This window comes from Podarcis cretensis, assembly GCF_951804945.1.
Source record: "Podarcis cretensis genome assembly, chromosome: 1".
Taxonomy (NCBI): Eukaryota; Metazoa; Chordata; class Lepidosauria; order Squamata; family Lacertidae; genus Podarcis; species Podarcis cretensis.
In genome coordinates this window covers 101906736-101930151 of record NC_137170.1, presented here as the reverse complement: position 1 = coordinate 101930151, position 23416 = coordinate 101906736, and the positions used below count along the sequence as shown (strand labels likewise).

The window sequence follows — 23416 nt, the reverse complement described above, 5'->3', positions numbered from 1 at the left end:
GTGGTGAGCAAATGGGCAAGCGATTGGAGGTGAGTCAAATTGAAGGGCGACCTCCCCCACCAAAGCTCAACAACTTAGAGCAATATCCCCCCCCCCAATAGCTGAAGAACTCAAGAACTCAAGAAATGTTCATTTCTTAATTTTGGGTCCAAAAAAATACGGTATTTATTTTTTACATGGGAGAAATTTGACACATCTCTTGCACAAAGGAAGTCAAATGAGTAGGGGATCAATTTATTCAAAATAGATGAATCAAGTTCCCCTGTCTTTTGTTCTAACATCTCCCCACCGCCAGCATTGAACACTAGGTCTGGTCTGATCAATAAAGGGCCATGGCATGGATGTTTTGTTGCCAGAACAGTGGTAGGTCCTAATCTTTCCCTGACACTGATGCCTTACAGTAAACATCTCTGCACATTTATGAGCCAGGATGATTTACTCCAGAGAGCCATACTGCAGTGTGCTTAAAAGGGAACGGCTTAATTCCACAGGGCTGTGTTCCATGCCAAACTTGAGCCATGCCCTGAGGTTATGGACAGATGGCTAAGTAGGTGGCCCATCAGCAAAACAGAGCGACTGTATTGTTTTTATGGCAGGTTAAGGCTGGTATAAAAGTGAGTGCAACAGGGATATAATTTTATTCAAATGTCTGTTTTGTACAACTCCTCTTATATATTCCGAATTGCCACCCTCCAACTTACGCACAGGAACGGGGAGGAAATGCAAGGCTGATACCGCAGTATTTATTTTCATAATTCATTCTAAATCCAAGGTGTTCTGAGTTGTGCAGACTCCAGAGACCTACAAGATATTTGTAAAAGCACAATATAAACCACTAATGATTTTTATATGTGCTATATTTACTCTCTGTATTCTTAATGCAAAATATTCCTGCTTTGGTTCACAGCTTATAAGCCCAGTAGCCTTTTTTATGGTTATTTTAAAATCTTTGGAACTCTTAGTTTTGAGAATCAGACTTTCTAAAAAACAAAAAACAAACAGATAGTGTATCTGTTATTATGATAAGTAATAATGGACTTACGGATCAAATGGTAAACTTGACTGAAATGGAATACCTTCTTCCAGTAATTGATGGCATTGATAACTTTGCTGTTATTTGCCCATTAAATCACTGACTGCATTTGTATGCTCCACTTCCTCAGAGCTGCTCAAAGCAGAACGTATGTTCTCTGCCTCCTCATCACAACACTGTGAGTCAGGTAGACTGAAAGCTGGCAGCTGACCAAGAGGAATGTGATTGTGATTGTGTGCTGCTTGTGTGTTTTCCATAAGCATCTGGTTGGCCTTTTGTCATGTCTTCTCTAGGCCCATAACTGTAAAATGCTTTGTAAGTTATTTTCAGAAAGGCCATTGGTTAAATCACCCAACTGAAAACACTATAAAACACTGTGGGAAAGACAGTATCCCCCTTCTAGAATAGATTGTCAGTTATAAATTTATGGAATCGTAGACTTGGAAGGCACTTCACATGAATATATAGCCTAGCTTCATTGCGCTGATGATACCAAATATCTAAAGCTATCCTGACAAATTATTTGTCATGGAATCCCCCAAATTACTTAACACAACTACTCTGGGGAGTTTCTTTTCTAGTGGTAAATTGCTCTTGTGGTTGGATAATTTCTTATGATGTTATATCTATTATTTATTGAACACCCGTCTCTTTCTCTGAGAACCTCAGAGCCGTTTAAGTACGGTTCCCATTTGGGCTTCTCTCTAAGCAGAAGAAATTGATTGTCTACTTTCAAACCATCCTCTGGGCAATCTGAACTACCATTTCCTATTATTTAAACTTCGGAACCTTAGAAAAGTTGGCTACACCCAAAGGCTTAGCTGCACTGAAGTCCTGTGGAAGTGACACATTCACCATGACTAATGTTCTAGGTTCCTTGAGAATTACTTCCCACTTCATCCCACATCCCAATTCAGTGTGATTTACTCCCAAGTAAACATACATATAAAGCTGAGGATTGGTGTCTTGAGCATAACTAGCCACAATCTGGGAACCATTGTATTAATCAACAGGTTAACAAACTGCTGCATAAGAAAATGAGACAAGCTAAAGGGTGGACTTAGTTGCAACCCATGGAATTCCTAGAGGCATAAAGCTGGGTCACTGTTGGAAACAGGATGGTGAACTCTGGTCTAATCCAGTGGAATCTTTATTTTGAGCACAACAGGCTTACCTTTTTATGTTGCCTCGTGAGTGTTCACAACCTCAACTGTCTGCTTCTTAAGTCTCATTTTTGTTTTGGACTTGGCCTTCTTGGGACGGCTAAAATTTCCACATAGTTAATCAGATTTGTGTACTAATGAGGAACCACATTTAGAGCAAGGGAAAAATGCTATGAATGAAGCATTTCCCTCATTCTGAATTAGCTTCCTATGGTTCCCGTGACATTGCTGCATTGCCAGATCTGATTGGCTAAGTGGCAGCTTCAATTCTACTAGGGAAAAGAAGGGTGATTTGGGAGAGGGGGTGTGTGTGCCAAATCTGATGGGACTCTAAAAGGAGTGTTGCCACCACTACCTGAATACCAAATGCAGGGAAGGGGGTGTAAGCTCTGGAAACACGAACATGCCCCATAGAATCCTCAAAAAGAACAGAGCTTTAAATGAAGTGAGGAGGAAATTGGGGGGGGGGATTGCAAAAAGCCATTGCAATCTTGGCCTGTATTTGAGTGTCTTCAGATTTCCTTTTCATAAGTCCTCTTAAAGACCTTTTGCCATTGCTGTAAGCCAGTGGCGTGTGGTCAAGGGACTCGGCAGGGGGACTAGGCTAGTCCCCTAAATGCACCCAGTAAATTAGGATATTAAAGCATTTAAGACTGGCACCTCTCAAAGCCCAGGAAGCTTCTGTCTGGCTTAGGGAGGGAGGCCCAATGCTCATGACATCATCAGAAGTTGGTGCCTCTGGCCCTAACAGTTGCCCTACGAAAATTTTTACCATGTACTACTGCTGCAGCTCTACATATCTTATATGCTGTGATTTGATGATGCAGTTACTTTTGTCAACTACTTCAGATTTCTTTGTTTGTTTCATTATGTTTTCTTTATTTAAAAATAATAATAAGCGATGGTGCTTGTAACTGTCTGAGAGTTGTTGTTTTTAATATAAATTTTATCTGACTGATGATTCCGAGAAACCAGGGGGAGGAATGATTTCTCTTTGTCAAAAGGCTATCCTGTGCTTCATAAATATTTCTTATGTCAAGGTGTAATATTTCACTGTCCAAGCTAGTGTGTAAATGGAACAGATTTACGATAATACCAAACTCTTTTTTTTAATAGGGGTGTGTGTTAACAATAATCAATTTGCCAGTTTTTGAAGAAAAAAAGAGAAACAATCGATCATGCAGACGTAGTTAATTTGTAATATCTATTTCTAGCTGAATCATTCATAGGCAGCATTTCTAGGATTTTATGTTAATCTGAAAACATACCCTGGAACAACTATGCTCTTTGCTTTGGCTTCGTCCATGGCAAGTACAGACAGTGAGATTTCACTGTGGTCTTTGCACAGTACTTATCTGGGGTTGAAATACAAAAAAATGGAACCCGTGGTTTCCAAATGAACAGTTATTCAAAATCCACTGCTAATGTCAAAATGGAAGGTGGCTAATTCTATGTGTTATTTATTTATTTAGCAATATTTGTATATCACCAAATAAATAAAACAATCATAAAGTAATGTAAAATATCCATTAAAATACCACTAAATCAACAGACTTTAAAAAAACAAGACACAATTACCAAAATATAAAGTCAGTAGTTTAAAAAAAACAAATCTATATAATAAAAATACATCTCTGACTAGGCTTGCTTAAACAACAACAACAACAAAAAAAGGTTTTTTATTAGTCGTCGGAAATAATATACAATGAAGAAGGATCTGCCTAATATCAATCTTACCTCCTGAAGTCTCAATGGAACTTCTAAACCACACTTCTTCCACGAAGAAACCTGGGCAATGCTTGTACACATGTCACACAAATGCAGATAATGAGGATCCCTTCCAGATTTTTCACAAATGTATGCTTTTATGAGGTAAAAAAATAAACAGATTTTTTTTTACTACATAGTTCTAGAATAGCAGCTAAATAATGACAACATTGTGTGGCAGCATGCCAAAAATTCCCAAACACACACCCGCAACGGACTATACCAGTGTAAGTGCACAAAAGGCCCAGTTTATCGGTTACATGCATTATTTACCTTCTCCGTCTGTCTTCATGCAGCAACTTTGGTTCTGTACACCAGAGAAATCTGCAGGTCGTTTGCAGAAGCAAACAATAAGGAATGACGGTGGAAAAGTTCCTGGCTTTGGGTAGACATCCCTGAGGTCTTTACGCAAACCATGTTTATAAAACAGTACGATTTTAAAAGATGCTGCCTGAGCCTTTGGGAGAGAACAGGAAAAAAATATGAATAGAGTATTAAAAATGAATATAAAAATCCATCCGTGTTCTGGCAGCAGACCTGGCAAATATAGTGACAAGCATTTATATTTTCCCTTGGGTGTTTGTGGAAGCATCAGAAAATGTCACAGGATCAGTATCCTAACTGACAGAATTTCCTAAAGTGATCACTTGGGAAAACTAAACCCAGAGAAGACACTTTAAGTAATATAGGAACTCAAGTGCTATTGCACACCGTGGTTTGACCTCCCTTTTTCAGCTGAAAGCGAAGCCTGCTATCTTTCCATGGGCTTTTATATGATAAATGCAGGGGATTTAGAGCAATCCAAGCTGCAAATTTTTCAACACTTGGGCAGCAAGGTTAAAGAAAACAACAGAGATTCTGCAATCTGTAGGTTGTGGTCTGCATCTGTGAAATGTCTTCTTTGATGCAGCACCAGGGCAAAGACAGAATTAATGGTGATAAGACAAAAGGAATACCTCTTACCCCTTTAAATGCATTTACTATGATTAACCTATTTTATACTTCGAGAAATGTATTCATTTCCTGTATTTTATCAGCTCTGTTGTGAATGATGACTATCCATAATCCCCATGTTCCTGGGTTTTTTGTTTTTGTTTTTAACCATTCATTCAGCCAAATAAGCGATACTATTATCCTGCATATGTGGCTGATCAATATTTATAAGGACTGTTAGCGATGAAGTGTAAAACTAAAAATGGGGGGAATGTCCTTGCTTTTCACCTCTGTATCCACAGTGGAAATACATGCTTCATATGGATTTTCCTAAAGATTCCTGAAATAGAGCAGGCTTTGCTCTAGCAAAAGTAGTAAGCCACTTGCTCCTTGATGTCCATCTGCCTGTCAGTATGTTTCGGCCACGCACAACCTGGACAATCTATTTTGAGCAGCTTTCACGTCAGCTGGTGGTATGCTGCAGCCAAAGTTGTGGCTGGGAGCATCAGGGCAAATTTATTAAATACCAGAAACACTGCAAAAACTTCTTTAAAAAATAAATAAAAATTGTGAACTTTCTTTCTAGATCCATTTTGAGTTTTAAACAGTTGTGCAATGCAAATGGGAGTGCCATTGGCTGGCTGAAAATGAGAATGCTTGTTAAGTAAATTTGTATATTCATTAGGTGTGTAGTAGATAGGCATGAATGCGAGTCCTACTTTTGAGGGGGTTCTAGGCAAAGGGCCCTCTGATTCACGGATGGGGAAATTGTGGCTCTGCAGGGATTGCTAGATTACAACTCCCATCATCCCTGATCAATGTGATCCTGAGCCCTCTCCTTATATGTGTGCCCATGCGTATGCACGTGTGCTTCTGGTTCCATAAACTTGATTATTAGGATGACTGTATACATCTACATGCATTCATATCTCCAAATGCTGTGTGATTTTCAAGCGTTATTTTGCCCTTAGATGGGACTTGTAACTTAGTGGGGGAAAGTACCTAACCTTGCTCACATACTTTACCTTTTTGTTGAAAACAATGTTTGAACTGCTAAATGGATCGATGAAAATTGATTTTTGCATAGTAAGCAGCAGAAAACAATTGTCTAAACGGGAATATAGTCTCAGATTAGCAGCAGAAGAATAGTATATGTTTTTATCAATAATGGGCAATTTATACATCAGGAAAGATTGTGTAAAGGCTAGAGAAACAGTTCTCTTTATTTCTTTTCTTGAAAGCAAGGTGTTTAATTCCACTTCGGTAAAATATTTTATGCTATGTTTTTAGAATATAGTTTTGGACTGGTGGATAAGTAGTATATAAACACGAGAAACATGAGAAACTGGCAGCAGGGAGTTGGGAAGATGGTTTTACCTAGATCTCCTTTTGCTGGAGGGAAGCTATGTAGACCAAAGAAAGACCAAGAGATAGTATAAGATGAAATACACAATTAGGTAAAGCCTTAATTAAAATCATAAGTAATGAAATTGAGGGTATGCAGTCAGGTCCCAATGCAAGGGAAACATATGCTGCTGATTATGTTTCAAGCACTTGTGGGGGAACCATACATGGAGAGTATGAGTAACATTTGAAAAGAAAAACAAAACCTAAAGCCCCAGAGTTTCTTATCAGGTTGTCACAGCAGATTGAACATCTTCAACCTTTGTTTGCTCCAGTGATATGATGATGGTATAATGATAATCTACCAATGTCGTGCTTTTAATGAAGTTTCATGCTGTTCAGATTATAGGCTGCCATCAGATTGAGGTGAAGTGAGATATAAATATAAATAACATTTTGTACTTACTTTTGTTAGAATTTAGTACCAGTGCTTTAGATCATTGGTTGTTACAGTGGAAGATGCCTGTTCCAGTCAAAGGAAACACTTTCTGCCAGACACTTTTTTCTTTTGTATGTATCAGTTTGGGGTACAGTATGTAGCAGGGTATGTGAAGTCGTGGCCCCCATACTTCGGAATGCCCTGTCAAAGAAAGATGTGTCTGATACTGTCTTGCCTCATTAGTAATTTTGTTTGTTTGTTTGTCTATCAAAAAGTATATTTAGGAGCTATTTGTTTGCAATATCTGTGATTCTCAAAGTGGTTAATTTTACTGGTCTCTCTATTTATATGTTGCTTGCCTAGCTATTTATAAATCAATTGTATTTTTATATGTGGATTGTTATGTAAGGATTTAGGTTTAAGGGTACAGTGGTTAAAAAGTTCCTTCTCCTTTTTTTAAAGTGATATTTTTATGTTCACAATTACTTTGGGTATTCATCAACAGAATGCAACAGATAGATTCTATAAATAAATTAAAAATAAACTATTATCTCACTGACACTGTGTCTGTTTCTCTGGAAGCAACAGAGCTGTAAAAGCTTTCCTCACAAATTGTAAGCATGTTTCTGAATATTGAAAGGCACCAGGAAGCCTCTTGCTCTGCTCTTCAAAGACAGGCCCCAAGCCACCTCAAGTCAAAATTTCATTTTAAATTGATGTAAATAGGAGAATTACGTACATGCAATCCTATACATGTCTATTCACAATTAATCCCCATTGAGTTTCCTGCAACTTCTTCCCACATAACCACGCATATAGATTGCAGCCTACAAATATAAAAGTGTTTGTACCCCTGAATTCTTGGATACATGTGAGATGCAAGTATCATAACCACATTTCTTATATTGCTAAAATTCAAATGTGTTTCAGGGGGGAAAGAGAGGAACTATGAATCATTCAAAATAAAGAATGTGACTCAAGCAAAATTATTATTCATGAAGCTGTAAGCAATACGTTGAAGATTATGCAGTCGGAAGGCGGGGGTGAAAACTGCCCTTACATTGATCTTATCAGTAGGAATAGAGTCTTCAACCTGGTATTGTAAGTAAGATATTGGGTTCATTGCCGGCTATTGATAATCATAGAACTAAATAGCTGGCAAGAGATTTTCATGAGCTGCAGTAAAACAAGGGGGGCAGAGGGACAACTGCAGCGTACTGGCAAGGACTCGGCAGTTTACACGCAACATATTTAATTGCTGAGAGAATATGGAAAGGAAGGAAATCTATCATATTTTTAGAGGAGCCATCAGAACTTGGAGACACAGCAGAATGTGGTAAAACAGAATGGAATTGTTGATGCTGAAAGCTAAGCCAGGCAGACAGCTCAATTCCCTTGTGAGGGGAGAAGTAGGGGAAGAAAAAAAAAAAGCAATACTGAGAGCATTAGTGGAGAAATAAGATGGGGGAGTTTTCTCCGAAGATTTGTGATGGCTGTTGGACATCTGAGAGAAGAAATATTTTTCCCCTTTAGGATTTCAGATGGATTCCTGCCTGATCTTTAACCTTCTGTAAAGTCGGCACAGTGAGCTAGTCCTATGTGAGAAACATTCAGGGCTTATTCCTTTTAGACTCAGTGTCCTCAGTGGTAAGCAGCTGGATATTATTCAATACAGAAAGGGGTTTTCAGCTGCATAAGAACTTCCAAGGTCCCTGGTACTTCAGGATATATGAGGAGAAATCCAAATAGACCTTGTTATGAATGAAAGGCAGTTTGGGGTAGTATAGGGGATGCAATGGGGAAGAATAAGCAGGGAAGGTTGTATTGCGTGTTGAGGTCCCCAAAACAGCCTCCCCCAATAACTCACACATCACAAAGAATTTTTGTTTAAGGTTTTTGACATAATTTTGGCCACAACTTTATTAACATACATGGATGTGAATGGTTGCTTAGGCATTGGTTATGACTATCTGTCCCCCCGCCTGGGGACAGAACTGACTTCCGGATTCCAGCGAAAGTCAGTGAGGGGAAACAATATTGGGTAGAAAGTGGGGCTGAGTCACAGGCCCTCACTTTTCCCCCTCATGCTCCCAGGGGCTTGCACGGCCCAAATCCGATACCAGGGATAAGGATGAAAGCATGGCAAGCCCCTGAATTCCTTTAACAGAATTCCCTTGCAGCACCATTGGAGGGGCAGGCCCAGCCAATCCTTACCCCTCCTCCAACCAATTATTTAACCAATGCCTAACCGCAACCTTACAAGTTGTGACGATTTGCTATGCAGTAGGCAAAAACCAAATGGCACCAGCCAATCAGCCAAATGGACAAAATTCCTACCAGGTCCCTGCCCCAATGGCAGACGACCCCATGACAGGCATAGCAAGGTCAACACACCATAAAAAAATAAGGGAGGGTGGGCTGGTGATCTGTTGCATGCAGCAAAAGTGAAAGCTCTCACGCTGCATGCAATGCTTAAAAAACCTGTTCCCTCCCCCTAAATGGCAACATAAATTTTACCCTAGCAACACCATCTACCAATCCCTGCTAGAGGCCATCTATCCTTACCCGCCCGGCAACAGAGGGGTGGCTTGGCTGGCCCAAACCGCAACACGTGCTCTCTTTTAATGAGAACACGCTTTACACAAATCTGAAGGCCACTGCATTGTCTAACCCTCTCCTAGACTAAGGAAGACAGGGAGGGGAATCTGAAGGCTCAGTTGTATTTAATACACCATGCCTAAATACACCATACTTGCCTTATACTGAGTTCACAGTATTCATACTATGAGACTGTAACCTTCACAAGAAAACCACAGAGGGATGAAAACAAGTTTGTGAACATGCCCTAGTGGTGTGGTTAATCACCCAGAGCTATGCGTAAAGCTGTCAGTTGTGCTTTTTCTTGGTTTCTGATTTTCCCAGTCCTAAGTTCAGTTTGCCACATCAGTTTGTGAATTATTTTCACATGAAAATTGCACCAGCAGATGTGAATTTCTACTAATACTTGTGGCTTTGTGTACAATTTTGCCTATACATTATGTTTTTTGCAAAGCAATTTTCCAAAATCCAGTTCATTTTGTCATGCTATTTTTCCTAATGTATGACTTTATATAAAAACTTAAACCTATTATTTGCATTTGTGTATGTGTTTTTGTACAGTAGGAGGACACCTGCACTGCAAAATTCATAGAGGTGTGAATTTCAACAGGTGGTTTTGTTTCAGAAAGTGTGAATTAGGCAACTTAACCTTAAATGAGAATTGAGTAAAAAAAATTCCCCTTCCCTCTACAGCAGGAGTAGGCAACCTAAGGCCTGGGGACCGGATGCGGCCCAATCGCCTTCTCAATCCGGCCCGCGGACGGTCTGGGAATCAGTTTGTTTTTACATGAGTAGAATGTGTCCTTTTATTTAAAATGCATCTCTGGGTTATTTGTGGGCATAGAAATTCATTCATTCCCCCCAAAAAAATATAGTCTGGCCCACCACATGGTCTGAGGGACGGTGGACCGGCCCACGGCTGACCTGACAGTTTCCATTTATTCATCAGTTTTCAATTGCTGGTTAAGCTCCTTATACACTTCAAAAATGAAGCCACAATGTAAAATTTACTCTCTCTTTAAGCAGTCATTAACTCCACACTGGCAAAAGCATGTGGTCACTTTAATTGCTTATTTGTTTACATAGAAAATCAATTGGCATGTCCTCTCTGGATTTTCTTACCTTTTTTCCTTCTAAGAATTCTCATCAGCAAAAGTATTGATGCAGACATCTCTCAACATCCATGAATTCCCATACTCTGGGCTGGGTAGTGGTGTGGTAGGGAGACTCCGGGATCCTGGAGAGAGTGCCAAGCTAATTAATCAATTCAGAGTAAGTATACATGGAATCTCAGGTGCAGAACTGAAGCTGCATCAATGCCACTTAAGCTCACCCTTAATCGAGAATTAATCATCATCACCAGCCATTTAGAAGCTAGAGGGAAAGAGAGAACTACTGATTGCTTTCTGCATAGTACCTGATAGATAAGACTAGCTGCATTTCTGCTCTGTCAGGTGGATAGATAACTTGGACTTGTCTTTCCTAAGTGGGGATATTATTTACCCTTTGCCTGAATGTGAGCTTGCTCAGGAAATCAAACTGAAGAGAAGTATATTCGAATCCATTACTCACAAGTCTAAATTTCTGAAGTAACCATCTTGTGGGGCTTAGCATGGGTTACAGGAAGTGTTGGCATATCTCAGAAAGGAACTTGGGGCTCCTTCAAATGACTGGTTTTATTAAGCATTCCTCCTGATTTGCTTGCACAAAGCTAACATGGAGGTGAGATTATATGCAGTCTTTATTGAGTATTTATTCTGATTTGTTTATGGGGCAGTCACATGACAAGGAGTATTCATCTTTCATTCACCCAGACTTGCTTGCAAGCTGTATATATTTATTATCTTGTTAAGCATGCATTCGCCCCACACTTTCTTCAGTGCATTTCCCGGTCACCTCCCAAGCTGCTAAAAGTCGGTGGATTTGTTGTGCTAAGGTGACAGGGTTCTTTAATCCACTATAATTGCAGAAACTTAAACATATAGGATGTGCCTGAATCCTTCTCACAAAAGAGTGACAGAGGCACCCACAGTGTGTTCTTTAGAAACATTCTACACACACATACACATGTGCCTCAGTGGTGCTGATATTCCCCAACTAATTTGACAGGGTATGTGGATGGCAATGGCAAGAAGGGCCCATAACAAGCCTGAAAATGGAAACCATAATCTGAGCTAACGAGGATGTGGCTGTTGCTGCGACATATGCAGGGGTGGCCAAGTTGGATGAACCTCAGGCAGCTTAAAACTGTACCAGTCCATGACAGGCTCACTTTGGGGAAATGCACCTGAGACAGCAAGGCAACAGCCTATTGTACTTTCAGCTGGAAACAGAGACTCATCAGTAATTTCCCATTGCTTTGTTCTTTTCCTTAAACAATTATTTCTGATACCTTTTCATTGCTCCTTAGCAGAATCATGAGTCTATAATCACTTGATGGCAAGCTAAGGCACAACTTCAATGTGATATTTTGATAGGTCTTTTATTCCCTCATCGGGAATTTCCATTGTTTATTTTTTGCCCCCCTGGGCAAGAATTGGGAAAACACATTTGTTTTATGCAGCTGCTTTGACAGCTGTCACTGCGGTGCGCTGTATATTATTTTTAATAACTTTTTTGTGACCTACTAGGAAAGAGAGAGTGATGGGATAGGTGATTTGGAAGCATTTTGAGGCAACAAGCGATGATTGATTTCTGCAAATATTTGCATTGGGGTTAGAAAAATCAGAAGATTTAATACGAAAGATGTTTATTTGAAACAAAACCCAGGAGTAGTCATTTCACAGCCTGTTAGCATGCCCCATTTGTGCTTGTTCAAAGAGGAAGGGGGGAAGGAGAGGGGGAAGAATTTGTCCCCGTAGAACTGACTTTGGTCTCTGCATTGTGAGTTGATGAACTGAAACAGTGACATTCAGCAAACAAGTTTAAGGCTCTTCATGGCAGATATGAAATGGAGAGCAAATATTCCTAGTGGACTGTATAGGTTTATGCTATCAGAACCTCAGATTGCCTCGGTCAATCATGAGCCCGTAGAGATGAAACTGGTGTCAGCCTTGTGTAACTCAGGCTCATTGACTTTTATTGTGCTGTCTCTCTTATCCTCGCCAACAATCTAGTGTTGCATTCTAGTTCAGGTTATCAAAGGAAGATGCTTGTCATATGAGAGGAACAAATGCTCTTGTCCCTGATTGACACTGGCGGCACAAGTCCTTCAACCCTAGGCTGAACCCCACCAGGGCTCATTCACTGATGTGGGGCACATTATTGCTTGCCACACCAAGTGGCAAGTACAAAAGGGATCAGTGGTCCATCTGTACAACAACATCAAGAGATTCCAGCATGGCACATTCTCTCGCTGCCTCAGGGCCTTCTGCAGGTGACCTATTTATTGAACATCCATTCTGATTTGCTTGCTTATGCAGGGGTTAGACTGTGTCCAGTATTTATTCAGCACCTGGTTGCAAGGAGCTTATACCACAATGAGCTTTCTTCCTGATTTGCTTGTGGGGTGATTATACATCTTTCTGTCAATTATTCATTTGTCTCACACTTTTCAGTGCATTTCCCTCTCACTTTCCTGACTATAAAATGCTGCTGTTTTGTTTTCATTTTTTAAAAGTGGATTTGTTGTGTCAAGGTGACAGAGCAATTTAATCCATTTTAATAGTGCAAATGCATATTTAGGGACGCGGGTGGCGCTGTGTTCTAAACCACAGAGCCTAGGACTTGCCGATCAGAAGGTCGGCAGTTTGAATCCCTGCAATGGGGTGAGCTGCTGTTGTTCAGTCCCTGCTCCTGCCAACCTAGCAGTTCAAAAGCACGTCAAAGTGCAAGTAGATAAACAGGTACCACTCCGGCGGGAAGGTAAACGGCGTTTCCGTGTGCTGCTCTGGTTTTGCCAGAAGCGGCTTAGTCATGCTAGCTGCATGACCCTTGGCTAGTAAAGCGAGATGAGCACCGCAACCCCAGAGTCGTCCGCGACTGGACCTAATGGTCAGGTGTACCTTTACCTTTACCTTTATATTTACTTTATTCACCTGAATCCCTTCTGCAAAACACTCACAGTCTGGAGGTAATCTCAGATATCTTGATTTAAAGCAATAGGCAGAGTGAGGGACTGGAGCTAAGGGGCATTTCTGCTGCTGCTACGATGGTTTCCCCCCCCCCCCCCCCCGCCAAGAACTACCACAATACCCAGCACCGAGGGATTATTTTTTCCAGGTTGGGAAGAGAGCTTGCTGGTTGTACTCTTGCCCAAGCTGAGTATGCCATAGCAACTGCGCTGCCACAGACTTTTCAAATTTAGACCCCTGCTCCCTTTTTCAATGAGTCATTGGGTCAGGAAAAGAAATGAAAGGTTAGTTTGCATGCTCAGCATTCCACTTTGTTCTTTCCTTTCACAAAGATTTGAAGCTCTTTTGCATGTTGTGACAGGCAGCAGGGCAGCAAATGAAAAAGCCACTCTGTGCGCCTGGTCTCATCAGAAGAAAAAATTGGGAGCTGTGTGCACTTTACCTGTTTATATTGTAAGCCTACTTATTACTCCCCCCTCCCCAAGTGGGAATCTGTGAAGTCCTTTTCATATGCAAGTTTCTTTTTTGCAGAGTGAAAGCACTGTCGCTTGTGCAGTCTCTTTTTCTGCTTTATATTTGCTTTCACTTTTTTTTTTTTTTTAAAAAAACACCCTTTATTTTAAGATGAAATATTTTCGCCATTATCAAAGGAGGCTTGTTCAGTGAAGTGGAAGGGACAACACTGAGCTTGAAAAGGTGTGGAGTTTTCTCCTTCGCTGAAATAACTAAAGGAACCTGCTCACAGAGGAGCTCCATTTGGCGACAAAGTAGAGCCTTACACATCTTGGAGACTCCTGTTTCTTGCAATGGCAGACAGAGCTGAATTTCCTAAGCTCATTTGAGTTATTTCTCTTTTTTAAGGCAGCAGCGGGGAGGCCATTTTTACCTGTGTAAGGTTGCCTGACAGGATCATGACCTTTTATGTGCAGTGTTATTAGTCAGACTCATTATACATTTTGTGCTCTGCAGGCATACCTACTATGCAAACAAATGAGCTTCACTGCCTGAGCTTTTTTGAAGGAAGCTGGGGACCTTCGGTACTGATAATTCTGTTCAGGACTCCCAGTTTTCTCGTACATGAAGCCCCATGACAGCATGAATGGAAAGTTGACATAATAAGACCAGAACAGTTCCCAAGAGTGTTGCAGAGATGTGCTTGGCAGGAAGTTGCCTTTAAAGACATGAGTAAAGGGAAATAACACTATTATAGTGCCAGGACCATGGTCTGAGGGCAATGCAGTAACTTTGATGAAGCTTCGCAGGTCCCAGTGTGGAAACCTTGATGGGAACTCTATGAATGTTGCTTTGCAGTAGAGGAAAAGTAATATAATGCAATAAATTATAACAAATATACAATAAATAGCCCTCAGTAATTGGCCTACGTCCACAGGACTATTTTCACCTGAGCTGAAGCCTGTTTCATGTTTTCATTTGGGCTGGCTGTTGATGTCCTGCATTAAGCCTAAAAATGCTAATTTGAGGTGTATTTTGCATAATTTGGTTCAAAAACAGATCTAGGGGAGCGCAAGCAGTTCATTCCGACTGGGTGCAGAGCTTCTGTGGTGTGGCAGGGGGCGCCACAACTATGACATCCAACAGAAGGAGAGATGTGAGGGGGTTGCCAGATTTTGGCATCACACAGGGCACCGCTGAAATTTGTGGTGCCAAGGTCCACAACTGCATGGTTTCATAAATGTCTTGCACAAGCAGAAAGTCACTTCCACAAGGTAGCTAGCCCCACCAAACTCTCTTGAATTCCTTACCCTTTGTGTATGTATTTAATTTAATTTGACTAGTGCACAACTGTTGTTGTTTTTTAAAAAACCCTCTTAAGTGGCTTGCATAAAACAAAACACAAAACTCTCAACAAAAGTCAGAGACACAAATAAGGTAGTCTATTTTTTAAAAGAACAAAAAACAATTATTTATATATGGTCAATTGTCTTTATTTTGGAATATATACATTATAAAATTAAGTTGCATGTTTGAATTCATGCCAGCTTTATACATCTGGGTAGGCTACTCACTCAGAGGGGTGGGGGCATCGGGGGCTCTAACCCTCTGCATTGCCAATCAGTGTTAATGGCCCAGTGCTTTGTTCTCCTTGTTTCTTGCTAATGGTCATTCCTCTCTCCAGCAAGAGCAAACCTGGTTTGGCCTGTCTTTTTGACGCTGGTAGACTCAGCATCTGGCAGCTTCCCTTAGTACTCCAGGCATTGATTTATTTCTGACATTTACTAAATCTGAGAATTTAGGGGGATCAGGCTCCCCACAAACTCATAACACATTTGGTGGGATATAAAGGTAAAGGTAAAGGTACCCCTGCCCATACGGGCCAGTCTTGACAGACTCTGGGGTTGTGCGCCCATCTCACTTAAGAGGCCAGGGGCCAGCGCTGTCCGGAGACACTTCCGGGTCACGTGGCCAGCGTGACATCGCTGCTCTGGCGAGCCAGAGCCGCACACGGAAACGCCGTTTACCTTCCCGCTGGTAAGCGGTCCCTATTTATCTACTTGCATCCGGAGGTGCTTTCGAACTGCTAGGTTGGCAGACGCTGGGACCGAGCAGCGGGAGCGCACCCCGCCGCAGGGATTCGAACCGCCGACCTTTCGATCGGCAAGTCCTAGGTGCTGAGGCTTTAACCCACAGCGCCACCTGCGTCCCTTTTGGTGGGATATAGTCCCTCCCAAATTTATAACAGTATGTTAGCATGTTGATTACCTCAAACACCTCTCAGAAAAAGATCAGAAGCAACCCACTGATTTGCCAAGTAGTCCTCATTTCACAGTTTATATTTACTTTTGCCCAGTGATCATCTCTACCCATTTCCAAATGTCACTGCCGTCAATTAAGACTTAGAAGCGTGCTGGACAGCCAGTCATATTTTATATAATAGCAGGTCACAGCCCTGATCTTCATTTTTACTTGCTTCTCTGACCAAGAATAGGCAGGCAGGAATTACTGTTGACAACATGATGAGATTTGCCATGTGCATGATAGATCTTAAAACTGCACTTTGATGCTGATCTTTGAATGTTCAAAGTTCAATAATTGGTTCTGTTTATATTATAAAAATCAAAATTGCACTTTCATCTGAACAGCCATAAGAAACAGACTAAGTTCTTCCAGAGAAAAATGGGAATGTGAAGTATTCAATGGCATATACACAAAATTATGCAAAAGGTGGAAATTATGGTTTATTCCTATAGACTCAATGCAGATGGGGTTGTCTTTCCCCCTGCTGTCAGCCAAATTCATTGTTCGCTTGGTATTACTCAGCTTCCAGCTCATTTTTTCTAAACCTTATTAGTGCATTGTATCTGTGTTACAAGAAACGAATAGAAAAGATGCTATAATAGCAGGAGTCTAAGCTCAGCAGTATCTGTGCAGGTGGCCTGAGCAGTCAATAGTACTCACAAGATTCCTACTGAAACACCTTTTATTTTATGATATGCTTTTAAATTATAATGCTGGCTTTTATTTTTCAGTGCCTTTAATTTGCATTTTTGTGCTTTCCACTGTAATTTTAACTTAAGTAGAAGCATAGGATAAGGTGCCACATATGTCAATATGCCCAATTTACAGAGTAGTGTTTACCAGAACCCTCAAATTGTTGTTGACAATGGGAACTGGAAAGAAAATTTTGCAATTATCTCAGGGATCCATTAAAGGCCTGACTTACTGGTATCTCCATTGTGACTACGCCAGCTCCTGTTGTTTAAAAAGTGCTGGAGGTAATGTTAAAGAGAACTGCATTGTCTTTTTCTCTCTCCATCAGACATATAAGATTTCAAACTTTCAATGGTATACCTAAGGTTTAAAGGATCAGACAAAGACAGCACTGTGCATTCTCTCATTTATTTCCTTCCTCCCTTCCCTTCCCTTCCCTTCCTTTCCTTCCACCACAGAATTCAGAATATAGGTTATAACAGAACCCTGGGAACATCAGCATTATTTAAGTAGCCAGTCTTTATTTTTAAAGTCTTTATTTTATATTAACTGAGCAAGTATAGCAATGCTGTAAAATTTGCTGTTGTGAGGCTTCCTAGCATCACTCACTGTAAAACTTTTTTAAAAAATGAAAAGCATGAGACATGCCACTGATGCACAGCATCCTGAATTACTCTGAGATGCCTTAGGCTGCAATGCTAGGCATCCACTGGAATAAGCTTCACTGAAGACACTGAGGCCTATGTCTGAATAAACATGGGTGAAATCTAGTCACATGTAGAAAACGCTGTGAACATGCTTTTTAATTTTAATTTTAAAAAAGTTTTGAAAAAAATATATTGAATTTGCCATAGCTCACTATCACCATCTAGTGTCACATTTGTATAATACACTTTACAACATACTTAAAATGTTTTATTTGCAGCTGTGTAGCTTGAGTCCATGCATAGAATTGTGTACTTACAATACCATATAGGATGCAGCATGCGGGGTCCGATCAAATCCTGAACAGACCATGCAAGACCTTGGTACAGGAGTATGGATAGATGCCGTTGGATATTCCACCTAATCTATAGGCTGTCTTTGTGATCTCAGTGACTGGGGCAGCTATATATCTTGTCATTATGAGATGTAAATAAGTAACAGCAGTGAATATACTTCTTTTTTGCTATTGTTGCTTGCCCTCCCCACCTCCATCCAAGCTGGTCTTGAATACGTTGAAAATCAGGCCTTTGAACCTTTTGGTGAATATTCCTCCTAATTGTGCAGGCACCTAAAAACAGTCCCCCCCCCCCCCTGCGTACTTTCCATAAGAAACCAGAGGCACTTCTCTTGGGCATGGTCGGCCAATTGGTGTCAAGGAAGGACAAGACTTTTTTTATGTACGCCACTACAGCAGCAAGGATTCTTCTAGCAAAGTATTGGAAGACACAAGAACTACCCACACTGGAAGAATGGCAGACGATGACTGGCAGAATCCGTGACCAAGAGAAAGAGACGGTGGAGGAAGACTGGAAGAAGTATAAAGTATATCTTAAGGACTGTTACAAAATTGAGGAGTGCTAAAATGTCAAGGGGAAGGAAGATGCAGAATTACAGCTGAAATTGTTTGATGATTTAAGGTGAAATTGAGAAAGATAATAAGTTTAAATTTAATTGGCAAAAAGGGTTGCTGAAAAACTGTAAAATAAGGATGCAAAAAGGGTGAGGTATGGGGAAGTCCGAGAAAGGAGGTTTATGAAAATGAGGTTAAGAAACTACATTTGTATGTTTGTTTGTATTTGTTGATGTTTGCATGTTGTTGTTGACTTGTTTTAAAATTGGAAAACTAATAAAAATTTAAACAAAAAACAAAAAACAGTCCCCTCTGCTATTAGGACTGGAGCATTTGACAACAAAGGACAAAGACACACACAAAAACAGAAGCTCCTATACGTTTTGTTTGCAAGCCACAAACCACAGACTACGCGTAGCATTAAAAGAACACTCAGTGGAGTCTACATTGTGACTCAGATCAATGATTTATGGATTGCAGGCACTGCTGTTTGTTAAGTGCAGAGAGGTGGCAAGATTGCCCCTCCCCCTTTTCTGTATAAAAAAAAAGGAAAAGAAAAAAGGCTCAATAACAGCCCAACCTTAAGAGTTGCTGTTTCAGCAAATCAGAAAGGAGGGTGGCGCATTACAGGCTGCTGCAAAAGAATAAGCCATTATGCTATCCTGGCATTACAGGCAAGGTCATACCAGTTGTGCATATATAGGATTGGAGCATAAGGGTTGGATCCTGGGCTGGCCCAACAAGCAGCTCATACATTCCCCCCAAATCTGGTTGCAGTCACATTGGTCGTTTTCCTAGCCCAAAGGGTGTGTTGTGCATTTTGGCTTAATCCACAGCTGGCACTTGAATAAATCTTCAGGTTCTTTTGCTTAAATGCATCTAAGAGAGCTCAGACTCTTTTTCTGGGAACTGCACAAGGAGTTACTGCAAATGAATGAAAGTGACGCTGCCATCACAAACTTAATCCAATTCCTGCGATTAATTATTTCCCTTCGCTGCTTTCAAGTGGCTGCTCAGTTTGTTCAGACTATTTTTTTCCAAATAACCACTGCTGCCTGTCATGAGATGGAGAAAAGATTTTGCAGCTGTGCAAGGGTAGCATAGCCATTTATTCCCTGGAAAAGATGGATTTCAAATCCAATAGTTCACAAGTGGGTTTTCAGATGAGTTTTGGAAGAGGACATGGAGTGAGATCATCTTTCAAGTGAATTGTCGCAAAGTAGGCATAGTTTGATCAGATATTTTGAGATCTACAGCAGCGAATTGTCAGGGGGCAGGAATAGCCGCAGTGAAGAACATTATAGACAGAGCAAGACACAAAACATTTTTAGAAAAAGGTTGTATAATGCACAAGGGGAGCTAGTGTTCAGGTGAACTATATAAAAAACAACCATGGAGAATAGATGAAGAGAAATAATAAATGACTGGGAGGCAACACCGGTTGCAATTGATTTAAACTCAGCTGCATTCATAGAGTGGGGGGGAGAAGAATATTTGACACCAAATGCCACTAATTGTGGAGAAATCAGAGAAGGGCTAGGAGATGTTGATGGCTTGTATGCATGTTCCATTCTTGTTCTAAAGTGGCAGAGAACCAATTTGCCACCAGAGCCAGAGCAGGGTTTCCCAAACTTGTGTCGCCAGCTGTTTTTGGACAACAATTCCCCTCACCCCTCACCATTGGTCCTGCTAGCTAGGGATGATGGGAGTTGTAGTCCAAAAACAGCTGGAAACTAAAGTTTGGGAAACCCTGGGCTACAGTGTCCGATTCAGAGCATCGTCACCCAGATCCAAATCCCTGCTCATCCTTGAGTGCTCTAATCCCTCTCAAAGGGGTGTGGAAATAAATTGCAGCAAGTCCATGTTCAGTGTCTTTAGCTTTTTGGAGGGAGCCTTATAAATGTATAATATTATGTTGACATTTTATGCGCGCACACACATAAACAAGTAGGACAAGTGGGGAACCTGTGTCTTTCCAGACTTGGTTGGACTCCAACTCCCAGCAGCCCCAGCCAGCATGACCAACAGTCATGGCTAAGAATAGAAGTGTCCTGCTTGTGCAAGCCAAAGGCCCATCTAGTCCAGTACCCTTTTCTTGCAGTGGCCAACCAGACATCTATGAACCCTGCCAGGAGGACTCACTTGGGATTCCCAGCAACTAGTACACAAAGGCATGCTACCTTTGACAGTGGAGGCAGAATACAGCCGTTGTGGCTAGTAGCTGTTGATAGCCTTTTCCTCTATGAATTTATTGAACTCTCTCTTAAAGCCATCCAATTTTGTGACCATCACCAATGTGAATTCCATAGTTTCTTTCCACCTACTGTATTGGATGATTTGGGGTTCTAGTATTAGGGAAAGGTCTCTCTATCTTCTTTTCCACCCCTTGCATTCTTGGCTACAATTCTATCACATACCCCTTACTAGCCTTTCCCCCCTGAGCTCAATATTCCCAAAATGTATTTCATTAACACAAGGGAGTTGTTTCAACCCTTGGGTCATTTTAGTTGCCCTTTCTTGAACATTTTCAAGCTCTGTAATATCCCTTTTTAGGTGCTGCAACCAAAAACAGTACATGGCATTCCATGTGTGCCTGCACTATAGATTTGTCTAACAGAATTATTATACCAGCAGCTCTATTTTCAATCCCTTTGCTAATGATCTCTAATACGTAAATCACATTTTTCATAGCTGCTGCAGACTGGGACCTTTTCTATCAAGCTATTCATAGCCACTGCTAGACATCTTCCCTGGACAGGTGCTGGCAGTTCAAACCCCCATAAGCATATATATGAAGCTGGGACTTTTTGCTGCAATGTTCGTCACTTTATAGGGAGCAGATTGCACATCACATATTTCAATCAGACAGCTGAAGTGGGCATGAATTGGGTTCAGTGAAGATTTGGGTTCATTTGCATCTACCCCAGTTCAGTGTACAGCTGTGCCACCTACGCATTCCAGACACACATTCACGTGCTTTGTGCAGTTTGTAATGTGAAACACTTATTTCATATTCAACTTTTCTTGCAAGCTGCCTGCTGAGCAGATCATAGCTCTAACTGGAGCGGCCACTAAAGACAGATGAAGTGTGGGTGGAAGAGAGAACGTTGTCAATGGGTGAGGAGAAAAGAAGAGGTGAAGTCTGATAATGGTTATCAGGAAATTTTGAAGAGGATGATACATACGCTGAGAGTGAGCCTGGCTTCTGGTTTCAGTGTCGAAGTAAGATATTCCATAAGCATATATTAAACTCAGTGGCCTATAGCTCAAGTAGCTTTGTTTTTTACCAGGATTAGTAATGAATAATGTTTTAAAGTTTACAATATATTTTAATTGCTATTTATCTTTAACAATTCTACACATTTTTCCCTTTTCCTTTTTTGAACAACTCATTTTCTCTTCCATTACAGTTTAAGTACATTAGCTAACAGAAAACAGATTTTGGTTAAGATTTCCTTTGCAAATTGTCAGTTCCATTCTGTTTTTATTCATTTTAAAACAACTTGAGAAACAATTACTATCTTCCTAAACTATTGTAGAAAGTCCAAGGTACCAATCTATGTTTATTGTGCCTTCAGTATGAAAATCACTATGTCAAAATTTATGTTTTATGGAACAACTGAACATTTTAGTTGCAAAATGGCTTTGCCATACAGTAATCCCTTTTTCCTTAGATCTTAACAAGGACAAATATCCTAGAATAAAAATCAAAAGGTCATCTAATTAAGAAAATTGAAATTTAAAGTGCACCCTTAACTAAAAGATTGGCTATTTGCATTGCATTTTGGAAACCTTTTCAGTTGGTTTTATTTGAACTTTCTTAGAGATAAAATGGAAAATAATACTTAAATCCAATGTAACAGGCTGGGATTCTAGCCTTTCTGTGAACAGCTGTCAGTTCTTAAATGACATATTCTAGAAAGGGATAGTCAACGTGGTGCCCTTCAGATATTGCTGTACTACAACTCCCATCATCCATGACCATTAGATGTGTTGGCTAGGTCTGATGAAAGTTGTAGTCTAATAACATCTGGAGGGCATCATCTTGACTAGAACTCTTCTAGACTGTTGCATTTACAGAGGACTTAAAAGGAAGTTAATGTTACTTCTTGCACAACTCACCATCCTATGCTTCCGTGTGTGTTTCTGTGTGTGTGTGTAAGTGTAATAAACACTACTGAAGATAGTAATCTTAAGCATGTGTCTGTCTACCATCTCAAATTGATATATCACCTTTAAAGAAAACACCCAAGGAATTGATCGATAAGTATGCTGTAAGAAATTGCTGGACCAATCTATGTACAGTATTCAAAATGTTGGCAATAGTGATGTCATAGCTGGATCAAGCAAGCAAGCAAGCAAGCAAACAAACAAACAAACAAAACCCTACCCTTGAAGCTTGCAAACTCCAAAAGAAAGCACCTTTCTTCACATACAGAATATCTATAGCTTTATATGGTAACCTGTAAAATCAAAAAGAGTGTGATGTTCAAAACCCACAAAGTCATTTTTTCAGTGTTTTCCTCTACCCTTGATCATAGTTAATAATCTTCAACTCCATCCCTCAATGGTTTCCTTTGGTTCCTGACCTTCTCTTTCCAGAGCTCTTTCCTAAATACCCTGAAAAGTTTCCGTTTTTCAAATGTCACAAAATATCAACTAAGTACCAAAGACAAGAGGCAAGTCAATAAATGTTTGTATTCTGTCCTTGCTACTCATTTGTTTTTTCATTTTATAAGGGAAGGAGGGGCGGAAATTAACCCACAACTTAAATTTAACCTTAAAATAAAAGCAGCAAAAAGAAGAAAGCCTGAGGGAACCCATCAGTTGAAAATATTGATTACTACACAGTGCAATTTAGTAAAAATAAAATAAAATATAAAAATACAGCAGAAAATGCCTTCCAACTATTTAGGAGAAAAGCTCACTGTTTCTTATGGTGGAGAGAGCTATAATTAAAAAGCTATCAACAGTCTGGGATTGTCAAAAGTACTTTGTCACCTGAAGCACATTCCTTGTAATTATCTTTTAGGCTTTAAGCTAGATCACCATTAACCTATG

General features: G+C 40.3%; 1 protein-coding gene across 3 annotated transcripts in view; it reads left to right on the top strand.

The window, feature by feature from the left end:
• The window catches only part of LRP1B (LDL receptor related protein 1B), a 782700-nt gene that overhangs the window by 56661 nt on the left and 702623 nt on the right, over window positions 1-23416 (top strand). The window lies entirely within an intron of this gene.